Source organism: Aedes aegypti, chromosome 1, assembly GCF_002204515.2.
Source record: "Aedes aegypti strain LVP_AGWG chromosome 1, AaegL5.0 Primary Assembly, whole genome shotgun sequence".
Classification (NCBI taxonomy): domain Eukaryota; kingdom Metazoa; phylum Arthropoda; class Insecta; order Diptera; family Culicidae; genus Aedes; species Aedes aegypti.
Genome location: NC_035107.1, coordinates 279,514,758 through 279,529,980, shown reverse-complemented (window position 1 = coordinate 279,529,980; position 15,223 = coordinate 279,514,758). Strand labels below are relative to the sequence as shown.

The 15,223-nt window shown below is 38.2% G+C and overlaps 1 protein-coding gene across 3 annotated transcripts in view; it reads left to right on the top strand.

The window, feature by feature from the left end:
- LOC5576566 overlaps positions 1 to 15,223 on the top strand; it is a 680,673-nt gene that overhangs the window by 604,454 nt on the left and 60,996 nt on the right. The gene's annotated exons all lie outside the window — the stretch shown is intronic.

Here is a 15,223-nt window from a genome sequence, read left to right as displayed (position 1 = left end):
TCGATGGAGGTTAATGGGAATTGACACGGAAAATTCATGGAATATTGTGATGAAATTGCTAAAAGTAGGCAATTTTCTAAGTGAACGTAATTCGTTAATGTTGCTGAGTTTATCATACTTTGCCAACAGAATCATTTTTGGCAATTTAATTTTTGTTATATTTTTGTATAAATTAACTTCACTATAATTAACCTTCCAGTCGTCGCGCGGTTTGCCACCGCCAGAGCCACCACACTGCTGTTGTGAACGAAAAGCGAGGTTTTTTCACCGGTGTTGTACAAAATACAACAGCGCGACGACTGGAGTGTTAATAGTGATTACCGGACAAGCCAGACGGTAATCTATCCTTTCCACGACTTGTCAAGAAACCACTAGATAAATCCATTTTGCTACTCAATTAGGAAAACGTTTCAATTCTAAAACACTTCTATGATCTTCTTCAACAATTTACTCAAAATGTCAGCCTACTCCCTCAACAAACAACTGTTACCAGTTCAAAAGTGAATTTTAATTACTTCCCGTCGAAAAACTGTCGGTTCGGCACCCCTTAAACTTGCTCCCACAAAACTCGACGAGCTCTTTTGAAGTCTCACCCTGCCTCAACTCTTTGGGCGTCCATCCCTCGTCACAGTGATCCTGATGGCAGAACCGAAATGCCTCAGCAGACTGTGACAGACAGTCGGTTGGGTCGGACCAGAGAGCCAAAAGTGTCAATCTACACCGGACAAACTTTTCAACCGATAAACTTTTCCAGAAGTGGAAGTGAAAAAGGCAAGTTCCGTCCCATTGCTACAGTTACGGTTGGGAGGGGTGGTGTGACAATCCGAAGGGGGGTGTAAGGAAAAGGGAGAGTAAAAGCTTTTTAATTGCACCCAAGCGGTTGCCGCATTTTTATTTTGTTCTACCTTCCGTTACCGGTTCTGGTTTTCTCGGCCCGATGGCACACGCAGAATGGGATTGAATTTGATCCGTGTGACCCCCGGGTTCGATGGGTGTAAGTACCAAAAACGGGAGAAATTTGAATTGATGATTGCCAACCTGGCGAATGAAAAAGTATGAACATGATAGGAACCAGCAGGTTGCCATTACCTGAGGCCAATCAAGTCAAATTTATGGTGATTTATGTCGAACAGATTCGTGGGAAGTTTTTGCTTTGTGTGTGATTGGTTCCAGTGAGAAATTTGCGTTCAAAAAAGCTAAAGAAAGCCGAGTTCAATCTCGTTACTCTCGCTTTATAGATTTTCTTGATTCTTCTTATTGTTTCGATTCTCTTGATTCTATTGATTCTATTGGAGTTAGAATTCAAATTTTATGTCACTGATCGCTAGTTCTCGATAAAACTTAAGGCTGGTCCTTTCTGTTTTTTTCAAATTGGTGGACCCCTCGTACGCTAGCTAGCTGAACAGTTTGCGAATAAGCCCATGTTTCGATAAATCTTGGGTGTTTCTTCACGGGATATGTCTCATATTTCGCTTGGAACACATAGCAAACTTAGTGGCATCTCTATACGAGAAAAGATATAGCTTTCATTTGAACTCGAAACAATTTTGGCGGTCATTTTGAATTTGGCCGCCATCTTGAATTTTGTTAGAAAAATCGTTTTTTCACCATTAGCGCATCGCTAGTTTTGAATTCTGAGATCACCATCAGAAAGCTCAGGAAAAGTAGCGTACAGAAACTGGGTGAGCAATGGTATTTACCCTATCAAATGAACGATTTTCTAAATCATGTTATACGATTTTGACGTATATGGCGAGTGCAATCAATACAAAAATCTTTTTTTGTACTACAAAGAAACAAGTTTTCAACCTTTGGTGTTTTATTCGAGTCGAGTGAAGAATAAGAATCTTATTTTGAGTGAAAAAATCTGGCGGCCATCTTGGATTTTGACGCCATCTTGATTTTAGGTAGAAGAATGAATTTTTCACCTTGATAGCACTCAGCATGTTGAAATTAGACGTTATCAATAAAAAAAAGGTTACGTATACTCTTCTTCTTTTTATTCTTAATTTTCCTGACGTTACGTCCCTACTGGATCCGAGCCAGATACTCAGCTTTATTGGTCATGAATCCAGGTTATTAAATAGGAATTTTCTTTTATAATGCGATTTCTGACAACAGAATAATTCTTCCACAAATCTTTGAATTCAGTAATAATGAATAAACAAATTCAATAAATCAAAACCGTCCAAAAACATTGATTGTATTAAACAAACATTTTTTTTACCATATGCATTGTTGTTCATTGAATGAAGTTTATAGATTGCGCGTCGGGACATTAGTAAGCCTTGTGGTAATATCTGTAGTTTTAACGTAAAACATTGACAAAAGTGAATTAATTCAGAATGGAAATCTTAAATTTTGAAGCAAAAAAACATCCTTGATTTTCTGAGCCATAAAGTATCGTTTTAAGTACCGCCCAACATGCATGTGAAAAATAGCGAGATTGAAAGATGAGAAGCAGGTTTTGTTCTAATGTGGACGTAATTCCGAAACGCAGATGTATTATTTCGAGGTTGTAAAATCTGGCGGCCATCTTGGTTTTTAGCAGTTGAATGATTTCTTACCATCTCAGTGCTCATCATGTTAAATTATGAGGCCTCCGTCAAAAAAACAATAAGATTCTATTTTTCTTATCTTACATCAGCTGTTCAACTGGTTGTTCATTTCTATCTATGGTTTTAGACCAAATAAATGAAAGAAATAATGCTATTTTCAACTCGAAGATATGCAGAAGAATCATTCAGGTAGCAAATAAGCGTTAAAAAATCATATTTGATAATTTGTTTTCAAAGCTAGTTAAGCTGAGGGGCTGGCTCTGTTCCAGTAGGGACGTAACGTCAGAAAAAAAAGAAGAACAAGAAGAAGAATATGTGCAACGGTAGCATTAAAATTCAACATGTTGAGTGCTACCAAGATGAAAACTCATTCTACTACTTAAAAACAAGATGGCGTCAAAATCCAAGATGGCCGCCAGATTTTTTCACTCAAAATAATACTCCTATTCTTCATCTGTCTCAAATAATTCACCAACGATTGAAAACTTGTTTCTTTGTAGTACAAAAAAAATGATGTTTGCATTGATTGCACTCGCCATATACGTTAAAATAGTAGAACATGATTTAGAAAATCGTTCATATCATAGGGTAAATACCATTGATCACCTAGTTTTTGTAGCCTATCTTACGCAATTTTTCCTCAGCTTTCTGATGGTGATCTCAGAATTCAAAACTAGCGGTGCACTAATGGTGAAAAAACGATTTTTATAACAAAATTCAAGATGGCGGCCAAATTCAAAATGGCCGCCAAAATTTTTTCGAGTTCAAATGAAAGCTATATCCTTTCTCTATACGATGCCACTAAGTTTGCTATGTGTTCCAAGCGAAATATGAGACATATCCCGTGAAGAAACACCCAAGATTTATCGAAAAATAGGCTTTTCGTAAACTGTTCAGCTAGCTGGCGTACGAGGGGTCCACCAATTTGAGAAAACAGAAACGACCACCCTTAAGTTTAATCGAAAACTAGCGATCAGTGACATAAAATTGGAATTCTAACGATAGGTGCTGATGGCGGCCTGGTTTCAGCGAGAATTGCTCATTAATTCTTGATTCTTGATTCTTGATTCTTGATTCTTGATTCTTGATTCTTGATTCTTGATTCTTGATTCTTGATTCTTGATTCTTGATTCTTGATTCTTGATTCTTGATTCTTGATTCTTGATTCTTGATTCTTGATTCTTGATTCTTGATTCTTGATTCTTGATTCTTGATTCTTGATTCTTGATTCTTGATTCGTTCTTGGTTCTTGGTTCTTGGTTCTTGGTTCTTGGTTCTTGGTTCTTGGTTCTTGGTTCTTGTTCTTGGTTCTTGGTTCTTGGTTCTTGGTTCTTGGTTCTTGGTTCTTGGTTCTTGGTTCTTGGTTCTTGGTTCTTGGTTCTTGGTTCTTGGTTCTTGGTTCTTGGTTCTTGGTTCTTGGTTCTTGGTTCTTGGTTCTTGGTTCTTGGTTCTTGGTTCTTGGTTCTTGGTTCTTGGTTCTTGGTTCTTGGTTCTTGGTTCTTGGTTCTTGGTTCTTGGTTCTTGGTTCTTGGTTCTTGGTTCTTGTTCTTGGTTCTTGGTTCTTGGTTCTTGGTTCTTGGTTCTTGGTTCTTGGTTCTTGGTTCTTGGTTCTTGGTTCTTGGTTCTTGGTTCTTGGTTCTTGGTTCTTGGTTCTTGGTTCTTGGTTCTTGGTTCTTGGTTCTTGGTTCTTGGTTCTTGGTTCTTGGTTCTTGTTCTTGGTTCTTGGTTCTTGGTTCTTGGTTCTTGGTTCTTGGTTCTTGGTTCTTGGTTCTTGGTTCTTGGTTCTTGGTTCTTGGTTCTTGGTTCTTGGTTCTTGGTTTGGTTCTTGGTTCTTGGTTCTTGGTTCTTGGTTCTTGGTTCTTGGTTCTTGGTTCTTGGTTCTTGGTTCTTGGTTCTTGGTTCTTGGTTCTTGGTGCTTAGTTCTTGGTTCTTGGTTCTTGGCTCTTGGTTCTTGGTTCTTGGTTCTTGGTTCTTGGTTCTTGGTTCTTGGTTCTTGATTCTTGATTCTTGATTCTTGATTCTTGATTCTTGATTCTTGATTCTTGATTCTTGATTCTTGATTCTTGATTCTTGATTCTTGATTCTTGATTCTTGATTCTTGATTCTTGATTCTTGATTCTTGATTCTTGATTCTTGATTCTTGATTCTTGATTCTTGATTCTTGATTCTTGATTCTTGATTCTTGATTCTTGATTCTTGATTCTTGATTATTGGTTCTTGATCAAGAGAATCAAGAGAATCACGAGAATAAAGAGAATCAAGGACATCAATAGAATCAAGGGAATCAAGAGAATCGAGAGAAGCAAGAGAATCGGAATATTCAGGACAATCAATAAAATTTAAAATAAACAATGAATCAAGAGAATCGAAAGAATAGGCCCGTGCAAGAGAATTAATATAAACTAGAGTATCAAGAGCAATGACACAATCAAGGGAATTAAATGCCTCAAGAGAATCAAGAAAATCAAAATAATCAGGGGAATCAAAAAATCAAGAGAATCTAATGAATTAGAAACATCAAAAGAACCGAGCGATCAGAAGAATCAAGTAAATAAGGAGAATCGTGAAAGCCAAGAGAATTAATAAAATCAAAAGAATCGAGAAAACCTACATAACAAACAGATAACAGAATAAAATCTGAAAAAAAAACTCGATTAAACCGATACCTGAAAGATAGAAAAATCGAAGAAGGATCGTAAACGCGTCGAAATTTTCCATAAACAACTCATTCACTCAACTTTAAACCCATCAAGCATATACCATGCATCCCTTGCTGCAGTTTGATAATAACGTACCGTCACTGAGCTATGACATGTCCATTCCTGGCTCGCACGACAGGACTCTGCACGGTTTGTTGCAGATGGCCATGGCACGTATTGAAAGTGCCACGACGACACATGACTGTTTGACCACCGTAACCTCCTCCCCTGAGTATTTGTGCCATCATCAGGTTCATGGTGCACCATCAAATAGAGCCAGCCAGGCAGCCAGCCAAGAAGAGGATCAACCTTGTCGCCGGCTGCCTTCTGCTGGCGCTTGTGTTGATTACAGAGATAGACAGTCCTCCGCCCATCATGGACGTCGAAGCAAACTAAGCTACGTTTGGTTTCAACGGTGCCTAAGCTTCATATCTAGGCGGAAAAAAGGGGAGAAGGGGGAGCAATGTCGGTCCATCATCCGCACAGTGGGACCAAATGAATCAAAAATGACATCAAACTCATGTGGCTGATTGCGGCTCTCGAAAACCTCTACATTCCATGTACAAGACGTTAAGGAATTGAATTATGACAGTTTCGTTGAGCAGAATCATCTAGACATGTTCGTTTGCCCTGAAAATGCCTATCTGGAATGAAGAACAACTGCTTGAGGATAACTAAATATATATTTTCTGGTGTACCAAATGGACAGTAGAAAGGAGAAAATTTAATTAGCTGTAAATGACTGAATGAGCCTTTTTTGCCCCATTTTTTCCAAATATTAGATTTGTTTCTATACTTTAAAACATATACCCGGTGGCTGATTAAAATATTGTCCGTTTTATTCCTAGATGGTTCTACATCCGAAAAAAAATATTTGTACTGCCACAATCAGTTGTAAATTTAAAAAAAAAATCTAGGGTAAAATGGGTCAAAACAGGCATTGACACTTAATGAAGCGGAAAAATGTATATATTTAGCCGCATTGAGGTAGAATTGTTCTTTATTAAAAAATGAATAGCATTTTTATGGAAAAATAGGGCAAAACAGGCAACTTTACATAATTGAATAAAACTGTCACCATTCTATTCCTTGATTTCGTTACATGGAATATGAAGGTTTTTGAGAGCCACAATAAGTCGCATGAATTATGTACCATTTAGGGTCCATTTTTTCCACTGTGCATCGCATGCAGTTTATGTCGCCCATTGATAACCATGCGACCTGCCATGAGTCAGAGCGAGAGAGAGAAAGAGAGAGAGTGGAATGGCGTCAAAGATAATGACCATTAGAAGTGAGTCGTTTAATCGAGAAGGCGATCAGAAACCGTCGTCGGATGGCAAGTCGATGGATGTCAGCCCCGGGGGGATCGTGCGGTTTTCTACTTCGGATATAATGATCTTTCTGAAATGTTAGTACCTTTCAAATTAACGTACTCTGAGTTAAGATGGTGGATCAGGAGCAATTTTAGTGTTTGGAGCTGAAAGGCTCACGAAATGCGGGTTGTCAGTTTCAGTAGAACATTTCCCGTTGGGAAACATTTTGTTTGTTAGAGCAGATTGGACATTTCACCGATGGGAAATAAGCAGATAAACTACAATATGTTAGGAGTTAGAGTGGCTCTCCAAACGATTTGGCAAGGAAACCCAAGAAAGTGGAGCTAAATCGCTCAAAACAACCAGGAGCCAAATAGCTCGACAACAGAGGTGCTACAAGCTACTAATGACAGCAGATAGCTATCACCAATAAAGAAATGTTGAGCTGTCAAAACGACATTTAAGCATGGAGCACAGTGGCTCTTGGTGAAAATGAGCCAAATGGCTCTTTGTGAAAAAAAAAATGATTTCTGCAATCCTTTATCGTTAATGAACTCTGAAAAAAGGTAAAAGAGATGCATCTTCACCCGAAATGTATCATTTTAAGCTCTCCTAAGCAATTCCCTGTACGTCTTCGAATATTTGCGGGTTAAACTGGCAAATAAATGCTATCCCCACTTGCACGTTCCACCGTGCAAAAGCGATACGTGATATCGACGATATGCCACTCGAAATGCAGAATTACGACGTTGACATAGTTGCTCAGTGCCCAACTTAATCGATATCGACCGCCGCCCCGGTGTGAAAGTAGTGGAGGAAGATCCTAGCTGTCGTGAAATTGGCGTAATGGAAAAAGTTGCTCGTTCAAAGTTCCAGGAAAATCTTTTCGTACCACCAGCCGATGAAAACAGGCGAAAACCCCTCGTAGATAATGGGAGCTGTGTACGTGAAAATTTCCATTCGGAAAGCTAATTCTTCTCCGTTCAAATTAGTTTAGAAAGCCACAAGCGCAGAAAAATGGGGTATCCGCCTGGAAAGCATTTAAAACATGAAATAATCTCAAATTTACGTTACTCGTGTACACCTGCATGTATGCTGGTTTGCGGTGTATATTGTAGGTGGCGCCACTGCTGGATACGGCAGTGGGTAAATTGGATGGTGTGAAGGACCGACCGACCAGTATGGAAATATATGCCAGTGGGTGGTTTGCCGGTCTGTAGCAGCTTGTCACTAATTGTGTTGTTTATGGTCATTTGGTTAAATCCTGTCCGCCGCAGCATACATTCTCTACAGAAAGTTTGTCGCCGTGGTGAGCAAATTACGGACCGAAAGCAATTTTTAGCTGCTGAGAAATGTGAGGTTATCCTTTCGGTTGGGGATTCGATTTTGAAGAAATTTTCATACTAACTTTAAAGAATAATTCATACTGACAATTATTAGTCAGCTTGTAAGAAAGTGTATTCCATGCAATATGTAATCAAAAGTGTAAACGGAGACAAACAGATGTAACACTGACGATATTCACATTAACCACGATCATTTCAAATTTCCAAGATTTCATATCTCACACCCAGAGGCGCGTGCATCGTTTTCCTTTGTGTTTGACGTTTCTCACTAGCGCCATCTGCAGACTTTTTGCACATTATCATTTTTTGTGCAGCATGGCGTAGTTCTGTTTGATCTTTCGACCTTGACGCTTGCTCCTGCGGGAGAGGGTGACGAGGGCAGGATCAAACATATCGCGCGTCGGTCGAGTGAAGTGAAAAAGTTCCGCGATCGGTTAGTTCTGTTTGATCTTCGACCTTGACGATTGCTCCTTGGCAGTGCGTCAAGAAAGCCCGAGCAGTCGTCAGTTGTTTTCCCTCTCGGGTCGTGCGCCTATTTTCTCTGAGTGCTTTTATATAGCCGAGCAAACGAGTTAAGCTGAATGTGGATTGTTGCTGCTCAGTCAAGAATGACGGATCAATTGGTGAGCTCGTTTCATGCTACTATTTCTAATCTATAAAATATGTATGACTGCACATTTAATCGATACAACGGTAGGACGTAAATATGATTTTTCAACAAACTATGAATGGTTCGTCACTGTGAGTGTCGACATAAACTCAAATTTATGAATTATTTATGTTTAACATTTTTTTGTTTTCAAAACATCCTTTTCTTCTTATCTTTATTTTTGTAATTAAAAAAAAACTTTGAATGGTTCGACACTACAAGTGTAGACTTGCAACAAACTTTGGATGGTTCGCCACTGTAAGTGTCGGCATAAGAATAAGAGTTTTCTATGATGTTCCAGCCAATCGAGTTTTTGTTTCTTTTCAAATAAGTAAAATATAATAACACATGCTTTCGTCCTGACAGCTGTAGGAATGTTACATTTAGATATTTGTTCAACAAACTTTGAATGGTTCGTCACCTCAAGTGTCGGCATAATTTTCCTTTACATAGAAATTGTTCATATCAAATTAAAATATTATATTTTCATAAAAGCATATTTATATTTGACAAAAAACTATTTATCATGGTCTAATCACTTATCAAAGTGAATCCTTTGACCCAACGATCCTCCCCATTAACAAACATCCTTCCCAGTAACCTTTGTGGAGATGCAGAGGCAAACACGGTCTCCAAATAGCAAAGGTTACACACTACCATTCCTTCCCCCAATCCCACCTGACTGCAAGGACGTGGCCGGCGCCGTTATTGACCCTGTATAAATAGAGGCACTGAATTATGCACACTGAAGAAGATTATGGCCAATCCCAGCCGATCTTCTTGTTGATTCTTTGTGCATTTTCACTGACTTCGGTCAATCACGGAATAGCAACCATTGATATGTGTAGTCAGTCTAAGCTAAGCTAAGCTAAGCTATTATCATTTTTTGTGCAGCATGGCCTCCGGCTGATGCTTGTGCGAAGGGACGATGGAATTTAACCCTTCAGTCGTCACGCTGTTTGCCACTTTCAGAACCACAACGCTGATGCTTTGTACGATAAGCGAGATGTTTTTCACCACTGTTATACAAAATACAACAGCGCGACGACTGGAGTGTTAAAGGAAATTGTTCTAAGTGTTACGTCTGTTTGTCTGTGTTTGGTTTGACTTTATTAACCAGGTTTTTTGCCCTGGGCTAGTTCATCTCGGGACCAACGGCTTTACTTCCCTTCCGAAGGAAGTCGTCACTATAACTTTTTACGTCATAAGTGACTATGTCGGGGATGGGATTCGATCCCAGTTCCTCGGCGTGAGAGGCGAGTGTTCTAACCACTACACCAGGCCCGTCCCCCCTTGTCTGTGGTATAAAACACATTGGATGCCATGCTAAAAGTTATTCATATCCAATTCATAGCTAATTCAAATTCAATCCAAATCCAATCCAAATCCAATCCAAATTCAATCCAAATCCAATCCAAATCCAATCCAAAACCAATCCAAATCCAATCCAAATCCAATTCAAATCCAATCCAAATCCAATACAAATCCAATCCAAATCCAATACAAATCCAATCCAAATCCAATCCAAATCCAATCCAAATCCAATCCAAATCCAATCCAAATCCAATCCAAATCCAATCCAAATCCAATCCAAATCCAATCCAAATCCAATCCAAATCCAATCCAAATCCAATCCAAATCCAATCCAAATCCAATCCAAATCCAATCCAAATCCAATCCAAATCCAATCCAAATCCAATCCAAATCCAATCCAAATCCAATCCAAATCCAATCCAAATCCAATCCAAATCCAATCCAAATCCAATCCAAATCCAATCCAAATCCAATCCAAATCCAATCCAAATCCAATCCAAATCCAATCCAAATCCAATCCAAATCCAATCTAAATCCAATCCAAATCCAATCCAAATCCAATCCAAATCCAATCCAAATCCAATCCAAAACCAATCCAAAACCAATCCAAATCCAATCCAAATCCAATCCAAATCCAATTCAAATCCAATCCAAATACAATCTACATTCAATCTGAATCAAATTCGAATCCAATCCAAATCCAACCCAAAATTAATCTATTATCAGTAATACTTGTAATCAAAACACATTCGAATGCTTGAAACTAGAAACTTTCGTAATCCCAGAAACAATCCAATTTTATCGTAATATTTCCCTCTTTTCCAAAACGTCAAAAGTTCCACCCACAATGGAGAACCTTGCGTCCTGACGAAGGTCAGCAAGCCCCGAAAGCCAGCTGGCACCACTCCGCTTATTACTGAGCTGAGCTTCAAACTCCGTTCCTCAAGTGGTGTGCTATTTTAATTAAGAGTTTTTCTCGAGGTTTTCCACGCGGTGATCCGGATCCGTTACCAAAGAGTATCGCATTTCGCCAACAGCAGCCAGCGTCTCAAGTTTTGCAATAATGTAGTTTCTTCGTTGCCGGCCACCGAAAGGGAAATAGTTTTCCCTAGCCCCATTCTCGGCGCCCTTGGCATTCGATTAAATTGCATTGTGGCTCAGCTCTGGGAAGGGAATAACTATGACCCGGCTGTCAACGGAGCAGATTCCGGTCTGACCCACAATGTGGTGTCGGTTTTAGGTTCATCATCGAAATCAAGATAATCGGAAGATAAAAGCCACACGTTCAGGGTAAGGGCAAAATGGGAAAAGTTTCGGCTAAGCTAATCTATTACGAGGCATTTAGGTAATTAGCCAAGTCGATGGAGTTAAACTTTTAGAGTTTGGAAGTGTGCTCCACTGACTGTAAGTTTTAGCTGGAATGGTTCCGGGAGCTGCGTTTCTTAGCCTGGCACAGGCCCATAAAACGAATGGGAAATGGCTTTAGTTCGGTTTTACTTTGGAGCGGAAGTTACTCTAGTGTACAATTAATTAAAGTCCTATAAGCTCGCTGCTCTACGGTAGCGTATTACAACAATTATCCTGTTGGCTGCTTTTAAGGGATACGAAATGGAAATTTATTTCCCCCATTACTACACAAGCGCTGATTCCCGTGCGAGTGTGCAGAAGCCGCGTCGTTTTTGGTTGGTTAGCTTTACTGTGAAAGGGTTGCTGCCTGCACCAGAATAAGAGCTTGTTGGTTTAGTATTTTACTATTACGATAAGGATAATTGTTGTCCTATGTATAACATATTGTGTTAAAATTAGGTTTTGAATTGAAACAAATTTGAAACAGCCTTTGCTATTATAACTGATTTTGTTTTAATTATGTTATAATTCTCTCCATCTACTCAAAGTTCTCCTAACAGAAATGAAACCAAATTTGTTATTTGTAACAAATCCTTATTTAATTTGCTATAATTTTGTTGTAACCCACTGGTCGGGAAGGCCCTAGAAAATTTTGCCAAGGGATGCGCGACTGGGAAAAAAAGAAATTCAAAGGAAATGAATTATTACGAAACATAATTGAGATCCTTGAAAATTAGTTAGAAAAGTTCCTAGGGAATCCTGGCAAAATTCTTGATGAAATGCTTGTAAAATGCTATGGTACATTTTGATGACATCTTTTCAGGAATCCTAACTGGGATCGTTTCGATAATTGAAAGTTCTTTGGAACATCACTGAAAAGAATTAGTGCATTGCAAATAAGATTTTTAGTGAATTCTATATGAGAGTTTTGGTTGATTTTCTTGGGAAATTCATTGGAAGTTCTCCCAATAAAATTGCGGATATAATAAATAACATTTGCTTTTTGGTGGATTCCTGGAGGAACGTATACGGATTCTTGGGATTCCTTGTTTGGCTTACACACTTGACAAATCCGTGATCTATAAGGTCCCTGAACGAAATTTTGTATGGATTTATGCAGTTTTATTGCGAATTCTTCCTGCCATGCTTAGTGTATTGCATGATCCTTAATGAATTTATGAAGTGCTTTCTAATGGATGAATAAATGGCAAGGTCCCCAACCAGTGGATTACAACAAAATTATATCAAAATTTGTAACAAATAACAAATTTTGTTTCATTTTCGTTAGGAGCACTTAGAGTTGATGGAGGAAATTAAAACATAATTAAAACAAAATCAGTAATAATAACAAAGGCTGTTTCAAATTTGTTTCAATTTAAAACCTAATTATAACACAATTTGTTATAAAAAATTATAGTTCGGGAGTAGTATTGATTTCCTAGTTTAAGGTCAGTAAAACTAGCTCAGATAAATTTGATTGCGAAATTATTCATTTGAATACGATTTATTTTTGGTGTTCGGAATTTGAATCAAGGTGTTCGAAATATGAGACAGAATGAACACAGTGATCGGCGTTTGAATCAAAATGTTATTCCATACTTTTACGTAAAACCAATACTTAACAAGAATAAATAAACATTTTTATCGGCATACTCAACAGCTAACAGTTACACTTTGCGAATAAATTCAAATTTTCACAAATTTCAGCTAAAGTATGACTATTAGATGCATTTGAAGCCACTGTTGGCCTTAAGTGTTAGGAATATGAGTCAAAACGGTACAGTTTTGTTCAAATTATAACATATCTTGTTACAATTTTGTTTAGAGTTGAGGAAATTTTGTTATATTTTTTGTTATTTTAACTACTAACCAGCCAAAATTATAATATATTTTGTTAGAAAAATGGCCTAACTGAGTAACAAAATTTGTTACAACTATGTTATAATCCACTAGTGGGGTCCTTTAAGTATTATTGGGCAGGTTCTTGTTTATTTCTTGGTGGCAATCTTGTTCAAATCTTTGATGGATACCTTAGAAGATGGTTGTTTAGAGCTATGTCATTCCTTAAGCAAGCTAGTCATTAATTTTCTTTGGTAAAGGAGCAAACATTTACCGCGTTTTGGCCCTTTTGATTCAAAAAACTTCTACCAAATATTTTCTTCGATGAATCTTCACTATCGGGTTTAATTAAAAATTCTTTCATATTTGATAATTCAAATATGGTAATAATAATTCATTCTTCCAAAAATGTCTAAAAAAATATGAAGTTGCAGAACCGTGATGTCATTCGATATTGAACTTTTAGGTAGCCGGGGAAAAATCCGGGAATTGAAAAACTGATTTTGTCACCTGCTCTTCTGTTGCGTTTTTGTATAAAACCCTGGCAAATTAAATTGTCTTTCGATTTATATTGAAAAGCTTCCCGTGAATATTAGTATTGCACCGTTATTTAATCGAAAGAGAGCAAGAGAGGAGAGAATATCTCATTTTACATAAATCCTTTAGTAAACTTTTGTGAGAAAACTGTTAAAGGTATTTTGAGAATAATCTTTGGCGGTATATCTTGCGAAGTTTCTTGTGGAGCTCTACTTGAGTCACAAACATAGAAAGTATTCATGGCTAGTAAAGCAATGTCCTGAAAGTACTTTGGCATATAGGGTCGGAAGGGGTAGTATGGGCCACCTAAGGATAATATATGAAAAAGCATAGAAACACAATACAAATGGATCGTCCCATAAGGTTCAATTGTAGTTTGAAGTGTCTTCTTCCATACCGCGGTTGTACTTTATAAAAGACTTTTGTGCGATCCTTATTTGTACCCGTGCCTTAGATTTTTCGTTGAACTCGTTTCGTTAATCTCGAAAGCTCACGGTGGGAATCCTTATGCGCACCGTCTTGGGAACTAAAACCTCTTAAAAAGTCTCGTCGGTTGTTCAATGAATATGATTGGCAAAAATGGAAGAAAGGGCGTTTCACTGGAATGCGCGCTTTTTTCCAAGGGTGAAATGGGTAATGTTGATGATTACATCGAGATGAGAAAATTTTCCTAACACCAAATCGAAGCAGCCCTGGCTCTTTAATTCAAGTAAGGAAACAAAGAGTGCCGCCAATCGTGGTCAGGTGCAGGGATAGGAAATGTACTATAGCAAACATTTACCGCCGCTACATTCACATCTTTCTACACAACCATCAAAATCCAAAGCAAACCATAACAGTTCAAAACAAAAAAATGTCACGTCTCTGCCAAACTGTAATCTTCTTCTTCCCAATGTTTATTCAAACCCGAATGCAAAAAGACTTGATCGCAGTGGTAACACGATTTTTCTGGTTTACGGGGTTTTGACTTTCTGCTCGGTAAAGGCGGCATAAAATTGAACTTGTTTATATGTATCGCAACAGAATGATTGTGCTCTTGTTGTTAGTAGTAATAGATTTCAGTGGCGACTTCCTTCGGAAGGGAAGTAAAGCCGTTGGTCCCGACATGAACTAACCCAGGGCTAAAAATCTCGTTAATAAAGATAGAAAAAAAATATTAATTGAAAACACAAGCAAATTATTTGCGATTGAATTATTTAACATTTTTTTCAATCATTCACCTTGGAATGGCTGCCCGAAAACGATCATAGAGGAGAGACAAAAACATTCAAGCAGTGTGTGAACCGTTGGCAGCGCAACGCCTGATGGTATTGATGCTGCTGCTGCTTTGTGTTTTGGTTGACTGGCAGAATCAATGAACTGTGGTAAATTGTGATCACAGTTCCCAAGCCTGGTCAGGTGTTCCGAATTTGGAGGATTTAGGCAAGAGATCTTGCACACCATTAGGGGAGCCAAGGTTTCCTGCCAAATCGCAAAGACTGTCGCATTTTGCCGGAAACTCTTAAAGATCGCGAACTTCTTCTCAAACATCTTGAAGAGAAGATGCCCACATTTTTTTACTCACGGCGAAAAATTAATAACCGAAAATTTGTTTAATGTCGTCTTGGAAGGTCTTTCAAGT